The sequence below is a fragment of the Aotus nancymaae genome, unplaced genomic scaffold (assembly GCF_030222135.1).
Source record: "Aotus nancymaae isolate 86718 unplaced genomic scaffold, 86718_ANA_hifiasm-v0.15.2.pri h1tg000040l, whole genome shotgun sequence".
NCBI classification, from domain to species: domain Eukaryota; kingdom Metazoa; phylum Chordata; class Mammalia; order Primates; family Aotidae; genus Aotus; species Aotus nancymaae.
In genome coordinates, this window is record NW_026988454.1 from 33,832,346 (window position 1) to 33,852,701 (window position 20,356).

Sequence of the window (20,356 nt, forward strand, 5' to 3'; positions counted from 1 at the left end):
GAGATCATAGCAAGCTGAAAAGCTTCTGCAAAGCAAAGGAAACAATCAACAAAGAGACGACCCACAGAATGGGAGTTTTGCAAACTATTCATCTGACCAGGGATTAATAGCTAGAATATATAAGTAACTCAACTCAATAGCAATAATAATAATAATTCAATGTAAAAAAAGGACAAAATATCTGAACAGACATTTCTCCAAAGAAGACATACAAATGGCTGATAGGTATATGACAAAATGCTCAACATCACTAATTATCAGAGAAACACAAATCAAAACCACAATGTGATATTATCTCACTCCAGTTAAAATGGTTTATATCAAAAAGAGAGGCAATAACATATGCTGGTGAGGCTGTAGAGAAAAAAGAACTTTCATACACTATTGAAAGAAATGTAAGGTGGTACAACCACTAGGAAGAACAGTATGGTGGTTACTCAAAAAACTAAAAATAGAACTACAGTGTGATCCAGCAATCCTATTACTAGTTATATATTCAAAAGAAAGGAAATCAGTATATCAAAGAGATACCTCACTACTATGTTTATTGCAGCACTATTCATAATAGTCAAAATATGAAATCAACCTTAGTGCCCCTCAATGGATGAAATGGATAATGTCATATATAGACACAATGAAATATTATTCAGTCATAAAAAGGAATAATATCCTACCATTTGCAGGAACATGGTTAAAACTAGAGTGATTAACTCATATGTGGGAGCTGAAAAAGTGGATCTCATGAAGACAAGACTAGATTGGTGGTTATCAGAGGCCTGGAAAAAGGGAGAGGAGAGAAATTAAGAAAAAAGAATATAAATGTATTTATTACCACTAAACTGTACACAAAAAATGCTAAAGATGTAAATTATGTATGTATATGTTACCTCAATAAAAATAAAGAAGTGAAGGATCTCTACAAGGAAAACCATAAAATATTAATGAAAGAAATTGAAGAGGACACAATACATGGAAAGATATCCCATGGTCATGGATAGGAAGACTTAATATTGTTAAAATGTTTCTATGGTCAGGCATGGTGGCTCATGCCTGTAACTCCAGCAATTTAGGAAGCCGAGGCAGGGGGATTATGAGGTCAGAAGATTGAGACCATCCTGGCCAACATGGTGAAACCCTATCTCTACTAAAAATATAAAAATTAGCCAGGCATGGTGGCAGGAACCTGTAATCCCAGCTACTTGGGAGGCTGAGGCAGACGAATCACTTGAACCCAGGAGGTAGAGGTTGCAGCGAGCCAAGATTGTGCCACTGCACTCCAGCCTGGGTGACAAAGCAAGACTCCATCTCAAAAAAAAGAAAAAGGTTCTACTATCCAAAGCAATGTACAGATTCAATGCAATCAAAATACCAATGAAATTCTTCACAGAAATAGAGAAAACAATCCTAAAATTTGTATGGAACTACAAAAGACTCCAAATAGCTAAAGCAATCCTGAGCAAAAAGAACAAAGCTGGAGGCATCACACTACCTGACTTCAAATTATACTACAAAGCTGTGGTAACCAAAACAGTATACTGGCATAGGGGTGTGTGTGTGTGTGTGTGTGTGTGTGTGTGTATATATATATATATCTGAACTACATACATACATATATGTATACATATATATATGTTATTAAAGAGACTTTAATTCAACAAATATCAAAAAAAAAAAAAGGGATGGAGAAAAATCTACCAAGCAAAATGGAAATCATAAAATAACAGGGGTTGCAGTCCTAATTTCAGTCAAAACAGACTTTAAGCTCACAAAGATTTAAGAAGACAAAGAAGGGTATTACTTAATGGTAAAGGGTTCAAATCAACAAGACCTAACTATCCTAAATATATATGCACCCAACACAAGAACACCCAGATTCATAAGGCAAGTTCTTAAAGACCTAAAAAGAGATTTAGACTCCCACACAGTAATAGTGGGAGACTTCAACACTTCACTGACAATATTAGACAGATCATCAAGCAGAAAATTAGCCAAAATTCAGGACCTGAACTCAACATTGGACCACATGGATCTGATAAACCTCTGCAGAACTCTCCACCCCTAAAACAACAGAAGAGACATTCTTCTCATTGCCACATAGCACATACTCTAAAATTAACCATGTAATCAGACATAAAACAATCCTCAGCATATGCAAAAGAATTGAAATCACACCAAATACTCTCCTGATCCACAGTGTAATAAAAATAGAAATCAAGACTAAAAAAATTGCTTAAAACCATACAATTACATGGGAATTAAACAACCTGCTCCTGAATGACTTTTGGGTAAATAATAAAATTAAAGCAAAAATCAAGAAGTTCTTTGAAACTAGTTAGAACAAAGAAACAGCATACCAGAATTTCTAGGACACACCTAAGGTAGTGTTAAGAGGGAACTTTCTAGCACTAAATGCCCTCATCAAAAAGTTAGAAAGACCTCAAATTAAGAACCTAAAGTCACAACTAAAAGAACTAGAGAAGCAAGAGAAAACCAACACCAAGGCTAGCAAAATACAAAAAATTACCAAAATCAGAGCTGAACTGAAGGAGATCAAGACACAAAAACAGAGAGATCAAAGATGGCCGAATAGGAACAGCTCTGGTGTGCAGTTCCCAGCGCGAACAATGCAGAGGGTGAGTGATCACCACATTTCCAAACGAATTATTACTGCCCACAGACCAGGAGATTCCCAGGCTAAAAAGTGCCACGAGTTTCCAATATGGCTATTTCAGCCAGTGCTGCAGGTCTCCACACAAAAACTCACACAAATCTGGGTACTGTTTCAACTGGCGCCTGGAATGCCTGGGAGACAGAGCTGACCATTCAATGGAAAAAAAGGGGGCTGAAACAGGGAACCAGGTGATCTGGCTCAGCAGGTCCCACTCCCACAAAGACCAGCAATCTGAAACACTCTGGATTGAGAGTTTCACAGCAAGCACAGCTGGACGTGGGATAGTCCAGCTCAGGAGGGGGAAGGGTGTCAGCCAGTACCAAGGCAGTCCACCACTACTGAGGCAGCCCACCATTACCAAGGCAGTCAGCCATTACTGAGGCAGTCTACCATTACTGAGGCAGTCCGCCATTACTGAGGCAGACTCCCATTACTGAGGCAGACTGCCATTACCGAGGCAGTTCTAACTGTACCTCTGTAAACAAAACTGCAAGGAAGTTCACATAGCAGCCAGGCAGAACTCATGGCAGCTCAGCAATGCCTCTGCTGACAGACTGTGACTAGACTACCTCCTTGCTAGGCAAGGCATCTCTGAAAAAAGGCAGCAGCACATCAGGAACTTATAAATAAAGCCCCATCTTCCCAGAACAGAGCACCTGGGAAAAAAAAGGTGGTTAGGAGTTCTGCTGCAGCAGGCTTAAATGTACCTGCCCAGCAGCTCTGAACAGAACAACAGAGCTCACAGCTCAGCACTTGAGCTCCTATATGGGACAGACTGTCTCCTCAAGCAGCTGCCTGACCCCTGTATATCCAAAGAGACACCTCATAAAGGAGAGCTCAGACTGACATCTGCTGAGTACCCTTCTGAAGTGAAGATAACAGAAGAAGAAACCAGCAGCAACTCTTACTATTCTGTAGCTGCTGCAGGTGATCCCCAGGCAAGCAGGATCTGGAGTGGACCTCCAGCAGTCCTACAGCAGATGGGCCTGACTGTGAGAAGGAAAACTAAAAAATAGAAATAAATAACTTCAACATCAACAAAAAGGACATCCACTCAGAGACCCCATCTGAAAGTCACCAACTACAAAGACGACAGGTAGATAAACCCATGAAGATGGGAAGAAACTGGTGCAATAATGATGAAAACACCAAAAACCAGAATGCCTCTCCTCCTCCAAGGGAATACAACTCCTCACCAGCAAGGGAACAAAGCTGGATAGAGAATGAGTCTGATGAATTGACAGAAAGAGGCTTCAGAAGGTGGGTAATAACAAACTTCACTGAGCTGAAAGAACATGTTCTAACCCAATGTAAAGAAACTAAGAACCTTCAAAAAATGTTAGGTGAAATAGTAATGAGAATAAACAGCTTAGAGAAGAATATAAATTATTTGATGGAGCTGAAAAACACAATACAGGAACTTCACGAAGCATACACAAGTTTCAATAACCAAATCGACCAAGCAGAAGAAAGGATATCAGAGATTGAAGATCAACTCAATTAAATAAAATGAGAAGCCAAGATTAGAGAAAAAAGAGTGAAAAGAAATGAACAAATCCTCCAAAGAATATGGGATTATGTGAAAAGACCTAATCTACATTTGATAGGTGTACCTGAATGTGGTAGAGAGAATGAATTCAATCTGGAAAACACTCTTCAGGATATTATCCAGGAGAACTTCCCCAACGTAGCAAGGCAGGCCACCATTCAAGTCCAGGAAATACAGAGAACACCACAGAGATATTTCTCAAGAAGAGCAACTCCAAGGCACATAATCATTAGATTCACCAGGGTTAAAATGAAGGAAAAAATGCTAAAGGCAGCCAGAGAGAAAGGTTGGGTTACCCACAAAGGGAAGCTCATCAGACTCACAGCGGATCTCTCCACAGAATCGCTACAAGCCAGAAGAGAGTGGGGGCTAATATTCAACATCCTTAAAGAAAAGAACTTTCAACCTAGAATTTCATATCCAGCCAAACTAAGCTTCATAAGCAAAGGAGAAATAAAATCCTTTATAAATAAGCAATTGCTCAGAGATTTCATCACCACCAGGCCTGCCCTACAAGACCTTCTGAAAGAAGCACTAAACGTAGAAAGGAACAACCAGTATCAGCCACTCCAAAAATGTACCAAATGGTAAAGACCATTAACACAATGAAGAAACTGCGTCAACTAACAGGCAAAACAACCAGCTAGCATCAAAATGGCAGGATCAAATTTACACATAACAATATTAACCTTAAATGTAAATGGGCTAAATGCCCCAATTGAAAGACACAGACTGGCAAATTGGATAAGAAGCCAAAACCCATTGGTGTGCTGTATCCAGGAAACCTATCTCATGTACAAGAACACATATAGGCTCAAAATAAAGGACTGGAGGAAGATTTACCAAGCAAATGGAGAGCAAAAAAAAAAGCAGGAGTTGCAATCCTAGTCTCTGACAAAAGAGACTTTAATTCAACAAATATCAAAAGAGACAAAGAAGGGCATTACGTAATGGTAAAAGGATCGATGCAACAAGAAGAGCTAACAATCCTAAATACATATACACTCAATACAGGAGCACCCAGATACATATAGCAAGTTCTTAACAACCTACAAAGAGACTTAGACTGTCACACAGTAATAGTGGGAGACTTTAACACTCCACTGTCAATATCAGACAGATCGACAAAACAAAAAATTTACAAGGATATTCAGGACTTGAACTCAGATCTGGACCAAGCAAACCTAACAGACATATACAGAACTCTCCACCCCAAATCCACAGAATATACATTCTTCTCAGCACCACATCACACGTACTCTAAAACTGATCACATTATTGGAAGTAAATCACCTCCTCAGCAAATGCAAAAGAACGGAAATCATAACAAACAGTCTCTCAGACCACAGTGCAATCAAATTAGAGCTCAGGATTAAGAAACTAACTCAGAACCACACAACTTCATGGAAACTGAACAACTGGCTCTTGAATATTGACTGGATAAACAATGAAATGAGGCAGATATAAAGATGTTCTTCGAAACCAACGAGAACGAATGCACAACGTGCCAGAATCACTGGGACACATTTAAAGTAGTGTGTAGAGGGAAATTTATAGCAATAAATGCCCACATGATATGTGAGAAAAGATCTAAAATCGACACCCTATCCTCAAAATTGAAAGAGCTAGAGGAGCGAGATCAAAAAAACTCAAAAGCTAGCAGAAGACAAGAAATAACTAAGATCAGAGCAGAACTAAAGGAGATAGAGACACAAAAAAACCCTTCAAAAAATCAATAAATCCAAGAGCTGGTTTATTGAAAAGACCAACAAAATAGACAGACTGCTAGCCAGATTAATAAAAAAGAAAAGAGAGGAAAATCAAATAGATGCAATAAAAAACGATAAATGAGATATCACCACTGATTCCACAGAAATACAAACTACCATCAGAGATTACTAAAAACAACTCTATGCACATAAACCAGTAAACCTGGAAGAAGTGGATAAATTCCTGGCCAACTTGCACCCTTCCCAGCCTAAACCAGGAAGAAGTTGAAACTCTGAATAGACCATAACAAGGGCTGAAGTTGAGCCAGCAATTAATAGCCTACCAACCAAAAAAAGCTCAGGTCCAGATGGGTTCACAGCCAAATTCTACCAGACATCCAAAGAGGAGCTGGCACCACTCCTTCTGAAACTATTTCAAACAATACAAAAAGAGGGAATCCATCCCAAATCATTTTATGAGACCAATATCATCCTGATACCAAAGCCTGGCAAAGACTCAACGACAACAAAAAAAGGAAAATTTCAGGCCAATATTCATGATGAACATAGATGCAAAAATCTTCAATAAAATACTGGCAAACTAATTGCAACAGCACATCAAAAAGCTTATCCATCATGATCAAGTAGGCTTTATCCCAGGGATGCAAAGATGGTTCAACATATGCAAATCTATAAACGCAATCCACCACATAAATAGAACCAAAGACAAAAACCACATGATTATCTCAATAGATCCAGAGAAGGCCTTGAACAAAATTCAACAGCCATAAAGGGCTAAAAACTCTCAATAAACTAGGTAATGATGGAACATATCTCAAAATAGTAAAAGCTATTTATGACAAACCCACAGCCAATATCATACTGAATGGGCAAAAACTGGAAGCATTCCCTTTGAAATCTGGCACTAGACAAGGATGCCCTCTCTCACCACTCCTATTCATAGGCTGCCACTTTATTTTCAAAGAAAACGTGAATTAAGGTACTACCAGACCAGCCTTCTGAGCATGCCTTGAGCCTAGTGGTGAGTTCAAAAATTAATAGCTGCTCATTAACATTTTTTGGGACAGGAGACACCCTAAAAGCCATCACAATGACTGCTAATAGTGGTTTTGTCAGAGCTGAAACAACCAGGATGTTAAATTTAGTGTGTTTATCCATCAGCCCAGAGCACTTACTGAGAGTAGAGCAGCTCTAGTCACCCCCTTACCGAAAGACTACACAACTGACAGTGAACACTAAAGATGCCCTTTAAATATTGTCATGGAAGTAAGTTATTTATACCAAAGGCTGGCTCTTCCCATCTAAACTGGGGAGAGGGGGGGAGAAAAGGTCTATAGTAAAAGTAAAACTTAGAACTCTTAAACCAGTAGAGTTTCTTTCAGTCTTATCTAAAGTATGTAATTCCCCAAAGTAGAAAAAGCACAAGAGACAAGCTTATCTATCAAACTGTCTACATTAGTGCAAGTAAAAATAGAAATATGTCTATATAAAGCTTTCAGCTGTATTGTAATACTTTGATTGATTCAGTAGGGCTACAACTCCCCTACTGGTAACCACGTTTCAAGGAGTATGGCTACATTGCATCTTGCATTAAATATCTAAAGAAAACTAAAAAAAAAAAAAGGAAAACAAGGAAACAAGGAAAATGTGGCATATATACATCATGGAATACTATGAAGCCATAAAAAATGATGAGTTAGTGTGCCCTGTAGGGACATGGATGAATCTCAAAACCACCATTCTCAGCAAACTGACACAAGAACAGAAAATCAAACACCGCATGTTCTCACTCATAGGTGGGTGTTGAACAATGAGAACACATGGACACAGGGAGGGGAACATCACACACTGGGGTCAGTTGGGGGGGACTAGGGGAGGGATGTGGGGGGTAGGGAGGTTGAGGAGGGATAACATGGGGAGAAATGCCAGATATAGGTGACGGGGGGATGAAGGCAGCAAACCACATTGCCATGTATGTACCTATGCAACAATCCTGCATGATCTACACATGTACCCCAGAACCTAAAATACAATAAATATATATATATATAAGACACAAAAACTATTAAAAAGATAAATGAATCCATAAGTTGAATTTTTTAAAAAATAAGATAGATTGTTAGCTAAACTAATAAAGGAGACTAGAGAGATCCAAATAAACACAATTATAAATAACAAAGGGGATGTTACTGTTGACCCCAAAGAAATACAAATAACCACTAGAGACTACTATGAATACTTCTATGCAAAAGATCTAGAAAACCTTGAAAAGATTGATAAATTCCTGGACACGTACACCCTCCCAAGGCTGAACCAGGAGGAAATTGATTCCATGAACAGACCAATAATGGAGCTTTGAAATTGAATCAGTAATAAATAGCCTTCCAACTAAAAAAAGTCCAGGACCAGATGGATTTACAGCCAAATTCTACCACATGTGAAAAGAAGAGCTGGTATCATTTCTAGTAAAACTATTCCAAATAATTGAGGAGAAGGGACTCCTCCCCAACTCATTCTATGAGGCCAGCATCATCCTGACACAAAAACCTGGCAGAGACACAACAAACAAAACTTTAGGCAAATATCCTTAATGAAGATTGATGGAAAAATCTTCAACAAAATACTAGCAAACTGAGTTCAGCAACACATCGGAAAGAGTAATCCACCCTGATTAAGTAAGTTTTATCCCTGGGATGCAAGGTTGGTTCAACATACACAAATCAATAATTGTGATTCATCACATAAACAAAACTAAAGACAAAAATCACATGATTATCTCAATAGATGGAGAAAAGGCTTTTGATAAAATTCAACATCCCTTCATGTTAAAAACTCTCAATAGACTAGGTATTGAAGGAACATACCTCAAAATAATTAGAGCCATCTATGACAAACCCACAGTCAACATCATATTGAACTGACAAAAGTTGGAAGTCTTCCTTTTGAAAACCAGAACATGACAAAAATGCCCTCTCTCACTACTTCTATTAACATAGTATTGGAAGTCTTGGCCAAAGCAATTAGGCAAGACAAGGAAATAAAGGGCATCCAAGTAGGGAGAGAGGAAGTCAAACTATCCCTGCTTGCAGATGACATGATTCCATATCTAGAAAACCCTACGGTCTCAGCCCAAAAGCTCCCTCAGTTGATCAACAACTTCAGCAAAGTTTCAGAATACAAAATTGACAAACAAAAATTAAAGCATTTCTATACACCAACAACAGCCAAGCCAAGTGCCAAATTAGAAACACAATTCCATTCATAACTGTCCCCAAAATAATAAAATACCTAGTAATACAGTTAACCAGGGAGATGAAATATCTCTACAACAAGAATTATAAAACACTGCTCAAAGAAATCAGAGATTACACAAACAAATGAAAAAACATTCCATGCTCATGGATAGGCAAGAATCAATTTCATTAAAATGGCCATACTACCCAAAGCAATATACAGATTAAATGCTATTCCTATCAAGCTACCAATGACATTCTTCACAGAACTAGGAAAAACTTTTAAAATTCGTATGGAACCAAAAAAGAGCCCAAATAGCCAAGGCCATTCTAAGCAAAAAGAACAAAGCTGGAGGCATCACATTACCTTACCTGACTTCAAACTATACTACAGTGCTACAGTAACATAAACAGCATGGTCCTCTGATACATGCCAATGGACCAGAGTAGAGAGCCCAGAAATAAGGCCACAAACCTACAACCATCTTTGACAAAGCTGACAATAACAAGCAAGGGAGAAAGGACTCCCTATTTAATAAATGGTGCTGAGATAACTGGCTAGCCATATGCAGAAGATTGAAACTGGACTCCTTCCTTACACCATATACAAAAAAACTCAAGATGGATTAAAGACTTAAATGTAAAACTCCAAACTATAACAGCCCTGAAATGCAATCTAGGCAATATCATTCTGGATATAGAAACTGGCAAAGATTTCATGATGAAGATGCCAAAAGCAATTGCAACAAAAGCAAAAATTGACAAATGAGATCTAATTAAATTAAAGAGCTTCTGCACAGCAAAACAAACTATTAACAGAGTAAACAGAAAACTGACAGAAAGGCAGAAATATATTTGTAAACTATGCATCTGTCAAATATTCATAAAACCACATGAGCAGTGAGGCAAGGCTGAGACACGGTCAAGAGCAATAGTTGGCATTTCTTGTTGGTGGTTGATTTCTGATACTGAAGCTGTCTCAGTACAGCTTGCTTCAGTATCAGAAATCATTGTTTAACCAAGTGGCTCAGCATTTCCCAGGCAGCTTCTTGGCTATCTTAGCATTTGGTATTAAGTGGGCCACTTTTTGGGGACTTGAGGTTTTCCACTGACACCTTAACACTTGAGAGACTTCTGCAAATTTACATAAGGAAACAGTAGAGCACCCTAGAGAAAGAAAAACTCTTGGATATACACTTAAGAGGTTGAAGAACAGACAGGCTGAGAGAGCCAACTGGAAGCTACTGGGACTTCTTCTAAAGCAAGCTAGAAGTCTTTAGGTATTGTAGGTAGTGAGAGGAGGGGAAGAACATAAGTCTGAAATAAAAAGATAAAATAATAAAAATTTATAATTACAAGGGTTAGGGAATAAGTTGCTTATATACAATTCTTCAAATTGTGAGACAAAAACACATTTTGCAATAAAATAGTTAATATCTATGCTTAACTTTTTCATAAAATCATATTTGTATCAAGAAAGTTTCATTTAGTTGAAAAGAAGTTATGGAAAAGTCTATTTGGAGCAAAAGACAGCTAGGCATCACCATCCACTGGTGGTAACATGTCTTGAGAAAGTAAACCTAGGAATGGTGTATCTCAACTGAAAATATACATACATGCCCCTTTTTGTCAAAGTAATATCTCCTGTGCCCACGGCTTGTTACATAAATTGATGACTATAAAAGAAAAATGCTAGGCTCCTTATTCAAAATGCAGGAAAAAAGAATTTTCATTTTTTTCTGTTGTCTCTATTGACCTGTTATGGTGTTCTTTGTTATTTAGCATCAAACTTCTGGACCCTCACTGGTATCCAAGGTTCATATACCATGACTTGGTGTGTGGGCTGGATGCTATTGTTTCCTACACCTGTGCTCTAACCCCACCTGGGGCAAGGGTAGCAGCATCACTGGGCAGGGGCAGGTGTGGGCAGGTGCAGACAGCTGCAGCCCCTACTGGGGAGGTAGTGAGGTGGTGAGAAGCGTGTGCTTCTGAGAGGAAGCTCCGAGCCCCTGCTCATGCTCCATAATCCCATCGAACTTCACTTACACAACACAAATCCAAAGATAAAAATAAGAACATCAAAACTGCAGAGTACTGAGCCTCAAGTGCAGGATGGGGATGGAAAAGAGCCCTTCTGAGAACTCCTAATCAAACCCTCATTAAGCTGGCCCTGCCCCCATGCCATCAAAACTTCTGATATATTCTCTTTAGTTAAGACAAAATTACTTTGTCATAAACTAGTGTGTTCTTCAATGTGTTGGTCATCAAAATCATCTCAAGAACTCTACACATAGATTCCTGGGTCACACTAATGAGATTTCTGCTGGATTACAGAAATCCAGCAGGAATGTTGGAAGAAATTACTCTTTCATCCTTTCACATATTTATTGAACACCTACCAGGTTCTAGGCCGTGGGGTAAGCTTTATGTACAGGATGAAGACAATGACTGTCAACATCTCTGTCTTCATGGACCACATAGTCCACTGCAGAAGACTGACCTAAAAGAAATAAACAAACAAAACTGTACATATTGTGGAATGAGCGATGAAGAAAATTCACCCAAGTGAAAGAGTAACTGGGAAAGCTTTAGCCTGGAGTAGGAAATAAATGATATTTAAAGCCTGGAGTGAGAGTCACTTCAGAGTATTTTTAAGAACCTTCTCAAGTAATTCTGATAGTTCACTAGGTTTAGAGTTTTAACCAAAAGTCCAACTGCTAGCTGTCTTCACCATGTAGGAGGAATTTGGCAAATCCACCCTCTCTAGTTTGTATTATGAAAACAATATGAAATCACAAAATCATAATAATGAATATGATTTTTCATGTTATAAGTGCTCTGTAGAGGGTTTTCCATCCCACCTCTTGGTTGTGAATCTGCAAATCTATTAATCGTCCAAATACAGTGATGACATGTTTCACAGGCACCAAGAAGGTATTATGGGTCCTGGCAAGGTTGTAGCATATGACAGAAGTGTGACCTAAAAAACCACATCTCTTAATTCCCAGTCTGTGAGAGACCACAGATGTCATCACATGTTCCCAACACTTAATATCGAACATGAAGCTTCCTTGTTTCCTTCATAGAATCACTTATATCTGTCACAGTATAATTAATGGTGGCTGTGGCAAATGGGTCAGTGTGAGGGTAGGAATCTTTTTGTTTTTAACGCAGAAAAACTGTAGGAGACACTGTAGTTCCTCAAAATGCCTAACAAATCTTAAATGGATACCTAAATTGATTTTTTCTTCTGTTCTGTGACTTTTTTCATCACAGTGCACCAACTGAACTAGGACATGAGTAATCAGGCCTGAAAGCCCTTAATCATGAAAGCTGGGGATGGTAGACTTGCCCTTCCACATATCAGGACATCCAGTAATAGAGAATGATGGAAAGGTGATGTCCAAGCAGAACTTTTTAAATTAATGAAAAATGTAGATGATTGGGAATATCCACAATAGAATACATTTAAAAAATATCATCTAGATACATTGTGTTGGAGCACTGGAGTTAAACAACAGAACTTAATTAGACCAAAAGAAGCAGTGGCTCACGCCTGTAATCCCAGCACTTTGGGAGGCTGAGGTGGGTGGATCACCATGTCAAGAGATCGAGACCATCCTGGCCAACATGACGAAACTTCGTCTCTACTAAAAATACAAAAATTAGCTGGGCGTGGTGGTGCACGCCTGTAGTCCCAGCTACTTGGGAGGCTGAGGTAGGAGAATTGCTTGAACCTGGGAGGCGGAGGTTGCACTGAGCTGAGATTGCACCACTGCACTCCAGCCTGGTGCCTGGCGACGGAGCGAGACTCCATCTCGAAAAAAAAAAAGAACAAAGAAAACTATTGCAAAATCAGAAGATGCAGCACAAAACAAAATTGTAGAAATAAATTAAGATCTATTAGTAATAGTAATTACTATAAATTCAATAGACTTGACAGTTAAAAGTTGCAGATTGTCAAGGAGAATGAAAGAAACATCTAAATTATGAGTTTACAGAAAGGCCAAAAGTAAAGGGGAAAAGTTATACTAGACTCCAATCCACTAGCATCATGACAGATAGATAGGCCAGTCAAAATAGTCTTCAAGGCAAAAAGTCATTAAGCGTAATGAGTATTGCTATATGATGATAAACATTTAATTATAATCTGTAAACTTTTTAGTATAGCCTCAAAAATGTATAAGACCATAATGGACAAATCTATAAGAATAGTGTAAGAATTTACAAACTCCTCTGAGTAACTGATGAGTCAAGCAGCAAAACATTTTTATGAGTGTGTTAAAAGTTTAGATAACATCATTAGCAAGCTTGAGATGAAAGAAAAATAACCCTCATGAAAGAATAAACTGGATTCTCGATTATACAAGGAACGGTTGTCAAAATCAACCCTACCTACAGTTTTGTAGAATTTTTATCATCTAGATACTTTTCAATGTTAGAAATCAATAACAAATAGTTATATAGGAAAAAATTCATATCTTTGAAAATCAATTTTAAAGAGCGTTTCTAAGTAATTCATAGCCAAAGGTGAATAATAACAAATACATGCCCAAATTGCAAGATTCAACTGAAGCATACTTTCTGGTGAATTTATAGCTCTAAATGCTTATACTAGAAAAGAAGAAAGCTGAAAATAAATGAGCTAAGCAACTTAAGAAGTTAGAAGAACAACAAAATAAACAGAGAGAAAGCAGAAGGAAGGAAACTATAAAGATAAGGGGAAATTAATTAAACGAAAAACAAATATACGGTAGAGAGAATCAACTAAGGCAAAAGTTCATTTTTTGAAAAAAAACTAATAAAATAGACATTTTTGGGTTCCCAGAAAATATGAAACAACACAAATAAACAATATTAGAAGTAAAAAAGAAGACAGCTAAAGATACTGTTGACTAAACAGATAAAACTATGAAGTTAACTTTTGACAAACACAAAAACTAAGAATTTCTTACAAAAGCTACAACTTAAGAGTGGATTCAAGAAGAAATAAAATGCATGAATTTTCTTCTCCTTATTATATAAGTTTAATCAATTGGAAATGGACTCACACAAAAGCCAGTTCCACATGGTTTCAGAGGTAATTTAAATCAAAGAGTCAAAAAACATGATTTCATTTTTACCCCAATTTTTCCTGGAGAATCAAAAAGAGAGACATCTTCTAATGGTTTTATATGAAACTAGTATAATCTTGCTACCTAAATTCGATAAGGAAAATATTAGAAATGAAAATTATGGGCTAATTTATGATCATAGATATAAAAGGGCTAAATAAAATATTAAAAATAAAAAATTAGATCAAGTTTAAACTGGTTTTCTCAGGAATAAGAGGATTATTAAAATAATCAAAAGAATAAAATAGGAATTAGTTTAATTCTTCAAATAAGAGACAGAAATTTATCTCAAAGGATGCAGAAATATTAAAATATTAAACACTTCTTTATGGTTAACAATGTAAAAGATCTCCCAATGCACTGGTAGTGGAAAGCGTCCTAGTTTGGGTTCCCCTAACAGCAGACACTGAGGCAGAGAAGCCAGCGCCGCCAGTATTTGGGAGATGATTTCAAGAAGCATGGATTAATCTCACAGATACAGGTTCAGTAAACAAACTTTACACATAGGCAAAACAACACTATGCATAGCTCAGGAAAATCTACGTGCATACTGGCCGTATAAAGCAATGCAAAGGAATGATGTATATGAAATTCAGAATAGTACCTCCCTCTGATGTTGGTGCACGGAAGATTTTTTTTAAGGAAGAGCAAGCAGGGGTTTGAAGTCTATTAGTAAGGTTTACTTTCCTAAGCTAGGCATCGATGTAAATGTGTTCATGTGTACATTCTTTATGCTTTCCTTAAAAAAGTAAGCAAGAAAGAAAAATATAGAAAAGATACAGAGAACACAACTATAAGCAAACAGTAGAGTACTATAACCAATACATTGTTGAGATATGCAAAGCGTTGATCAGAGTGACTTGGGAGAGAGAGTTAAAAAAAAAAAGAGAGAGAGAGGATATGTTATTACATATAGAATAAATAACTACAAATGAAACATGGAAATATAATAAAAGTATTTATAAAGATACATGAACAAATTTGAAAAACTACAGAAATATAAATTGCCAAAATTGACACTGGAAGAAATAAAAAAAAAAAACCTTGAGTACATTAATAACCATTAAAAAAAATCAAAGTAGAAGAAAAATATCCCCCACACTCCCAATTACAAGCCTCAGGCCCAGAAAGTTTCTGAATGAGGTTTACAAAACTCTTTGAGTTGTTCCAGAAAATTGAAAAATAACTGTTTGGTTTTTGAAATGAGGTTAGTAAAATCTGACTTTAAAACTGGATCAGGATGGTGCAGAAAAGGAAAATTATAGGCAAACAATACTTAAGAATGTAGAGGTAAAGCTGCTAACTATAATATTAAATAACCAAAATGGACCTAACAGACAGATACAGAACATTCCATTCAACAGCAGCAGAATATACATTCTTCTGAAGTACACATGAAACATTCTATAGGATAGATCAGTTGTTAGGCCACAGAATAAGTCCTAATAATTTTAAGAAGATTGAAATCATATCAAGTACATTTTTTTCTGGCCAGAATGGAATGAAACTAGAAATCAGTAACAGGTGGAATTTTGGAAAATTCACAAATTCAGCAGTCTTTTCCTATCTGTGAGTTCCACATGGATTCAACCAACTGTGGATCAAAAATATATGGAGAAAAATATATATAAAAAAGTATAATGATAAAATTAATACCAATAGAAGATACAACATAATGTGTTTAAATCGTGTTTACATTGAATTAGTTATTACAAGTAATCTATAGATGATTTAAAGTATCTGAGAGGATGTGGATAGGTTATATGCAAATACATACTATGCCATTTTGTATCAGGAACTTGAGCTTCTGTACATTTCAGTATCCATGCGGGTCCTGTATGTGGAAATTAAGCAGCATGCTCCTGAATAATCAATGGTGCAGTGGCTCATGCCTGTAATCTCAGCACTTTGGGAGACCAAGGTAGGTGGATTACCTGAGGTCGGGAGTTCAAGACCAGACTGGACAACATGGTGAAAGCTTGTCTCTACTAAAAGTACAAAATTAGCCAGGTGTAGTAGTGCATGCCTGTAATCCTAGCCGCTTGGAAGGCTGAGGCAGGAGAATCACTTGAACCTGGGAGGTGGAGGTTGCAGGGAACCAAGATCACACCATTGCATTCCAGCCTGGACAACAAGAGCAAAACTCCGTTTCAAAATAAATAAATAAATAAAAGAAAAGAAAACTAAAAAATATCTTGAAATAAATGAAAATGAAAACACAACATGCCAAAGCTTATGGGATGCAGAAAAGCAGTTCTAAGAGGGAAGTTTTAGCAATAAACATATACATCAGAAAAGAAGAAAGATCTCTAACAACTTAAATTTACATCTCAAGGAAGAAGAAAAGGAAGTACAAATTAACCCCAAAGCCAGTAAGAGGAAAGAAACAATTATAGAGCAGAAACAAGTGAAACAGAGACTAGAAAAACAATAGAAAAGATCAATAAAATAAGTTGTTTTTTGAAAATATAAAATTGATAAAGCTTTAGCCATACTAAGAAAAAAAGAGAGAAAATTCAAATAAATAAAATCAGAAATGAAAAGGGAGACATTACAACCGATACCACAGAAATATAAAGGATCATAAGAGACTACTATGAACAATTATACGTCTACAAATTGGATAACCTAAAAGAGATGGATAAATTCCTAGACACAAACAACCTACAAAAATATAACTCAAATCATGGTGCAGACTGACAAAGTGACTCATCAAATGATATTGCGTATGTGATTAGTATGAAGGAATAAATCTCAAGCATAAAACCTCAGAGTGTACTAGAATGAGAGTGGATACTTTCTGTCAGGGGAGACTGGGAGGTGGGATTCCAAGTGTGGTCAAAATAGTCTTTAATTTTATCTATAATTTTCAGCATTCTTTCTCTTTGTCTTTTATGCCCACCCTCTTGATTTTCTTCTTCCCTCTTCCCTTCCCTCACTGCTGTCTTCTTTCTTCTTCCCTTTCTTCTTTCTCTTTTTCTTTCTTCATCCCCCTCAACTTCTCCTTCCCTCTCTCCTTTCATTCTTCTTTCCTTTCCTTTATTCTGATATAGGCTTATGTTATGCACATAGGATTTCAAAAGTATATACATAAAACATTTCTGCAGTAAATGTAACAATACAAATAAGTACTTTCTAACTCTTAAATGTTATTCTTTAAAATAAAAAATTAAATGAAGCCTAAATTTTGAAATAAGCACATGTTCTTGGTGAATTACTTTATTCTAATTTCAAGAATTAGTCTATATGTAGGCATCACAGCTAATTTAAAAAGTGTTTTACTGTGATTATCTATAATTTTCAATCATCTCATAGGAGCCCTGACTGACTTAGCATGGTATTAAGTTATTGTGAAAGAAAGACAAACCAGATAAGAAAAAATGTAGTTTCATATGGAAAGTTTCACTTCTTTTGAATGCCAGAAATGAGTTCACATTCTCAGGGATGAAAGGAATGAATCCAGAATCCTTAAAATGAACCTTTAACTTGCCTTGAAATAATGTATTTATATCAGTTCTCTCATAAAAATTAATTTCACCAGAACTGACAACCTTTCCCATAGTCGTGGACAACCTTGCTTATATTCAATGCCTGGAAGATTTCCTCTTAGCCTATATCAGAGTGGAAAACATTTCCATTAGGATAGCATCTTGAAAAAACAGTGACAACACTATTGTCTTTGGAAGAGAGGCAGCAGTTGTCATGTGTAGTATTGGCTATCATTGAAAAGTATATTTCAATGTGATGCTACTTGAAAAGTGGTCAGCACTAAAACTGGTTTCATTTTTCCTAAGAAACACAAAATGCTCATCTGACTCTGATTTCCAAAGTGGCTTGACACTGTTCATTCAATGACCATTGGGAAAAAAATAGTTCATTTGGATAGTTACTTTCTTGTGGTACCCATGCCACTGGAGGAAAAGTACTGGTGAGATTCTAAATGTTTTGATGCCTCCCAAACCAGAGTTGGGCATAAAATAGATATGGTTATATAATAGCTTAATTAATGCATGGAGCTCAGACTTTCGACCTAGAAGACAATCTGCATTGAGTTTCTGGCTGTGCCACTTAAGTTTGTGTGAACCTCCTTGGTTTCTTTTGTGGAACACAGATAATTATAAGCTCTCCCAAGGTTGTTGTTGATGAGAAAATTAATGAAATGATGAATATAAAGTGCTAATTGCTATTATGAGGTGTTACTTGGATCAGTAAGTTAATCATATTGTGTCAGTCTTGCTGTTGTTTCTCTTCCTCTTATACTATTGTCTATTCTATTCATTTGGAACTTCTAGCATTTTACCTTGTACAATTGCTTACCTGTATTATAAACATGGCTCTATTATTAATTTTCTCTCTCTCAAATCCTTTGGAGAATATGGAATATAAACACTTTCTATTTGTTAATAGCTAAATTTTTCTAGATCTTAGATTCCTTGTGAGCAAGATTGAGTATAAACAGATTAAACTAAGTAATTCAATTTATCATGAATCTGTGTGCTACTTTGTCAAACAGATGTAGAGTTTTTTGAAAGACATAATCTTATCTTTTGTGACATCATTTTTCATAGTGCACATAGTAATGTTGATACATTATAAATTCTGGCATTCACAAACCATGGACAAACTCTATTTAATTTCTTTAATAATAAAACATATTGGCCTCAAATCTGTTTCTTGTTTCATAAAACAATATGTGTATATTTATAAATGTTTCTACCAGGCATTACTTTACTTTCTTTTTCTTCTAGGATTTTAACTTGTATTTTTATCTCTGACAAAGTCTTTTATTATTTTGAACTCAGGCTTTAAGACACTATACACAGATACACAGATATACACACACACACACACACACACACACACACACAAAACATATATAGTACATATATACTGCAGGTAAAAAGTACACAAAGATCACAAAGATTAAAGATTATAGTTATGTTTTACTCTAGCCCTGCATTTGAGTTAGGAAAGCAATGTCAAAAATCTAAACAATGTTTTTTTATTGCTCAGTTTAAGTGGTATTGTTGGAACACTTAACTGTATAAATATGTGGCTGATATTACTGCAAACACCAGTCAGTTCTAATATAGATATTGTTTTCATGCACTTGAACAATGTTCTTTATCTGGCTACATTTCACTCTGTATTGCTGCAAGATGAATTCTGAAGAATCTCTGGGTCAAATATATAAATCTGTTTTAGTTTTGAAGAGTAAAAATGTAACTTGTATATAAACCAATTTAATAGATAAAAAGTGTAGTTTTGTGTTGAGTGTGGGCTTAGAAATCTTCTATGTGCTTATAATTTTAAACCAAATGTGAATCATTAGGATTTGCCAAGATTGAAAATGTAGAGTTGTGTGAGGCCCTGGACATTTGGACAGTGTTCTCTCCCCGTATGAGTCATGCTAGGTCACATGTCCAAGTTTGAAATGACTTTGAATTACTGATTTTTTCCCACTCTTTTTCAGACTTTAGGTTAGTCCAAACTGGCTTGAAACAAACTCAGTGAAGTTGAAAAATAGGCTTAAAAATAAACCCTTCAGAGACAAAAAAATATTTTCCACCTTAGATAATTTTTTAAGCAACTGGAATTTCAAGTTTGAGCTATGACATTTTTTGAAATTTGAATTTTGGATTTGGATTGCCTAATTTTAATATTAACTTCTGAATATGTTCTTCATTAAAAATAATTAAACCTATAGCAAATGTCAATGAATTTGTAATTGAAAAAAGTGACTTAAATTTTCCATAATAAAAAATGCATCCTGGTCGGGTGTGGTGGCTCATGCCTGTAATCCCAGAACTTTGGGAGACTGAGGATGGCTGATCACTTGAGGCCCAGAGTTCAAGACAAGACTGGCCAACGTGGCAAAACCCCATCTTTACTAAAAACACAAAAGTTAGCTGAGCATGGTGGTGGGTGCCTGTAATCCCAGCTACTTAGGAGGCTGAAGTAGGAGAATCGCTTGAACCCAGGAGTCAGAGGTGGCAGTGAGCTGAGATAGGGCCACTGCATTCCAGCCTGGGTGACAGAGCAAGACTGTCTCAAAAAAA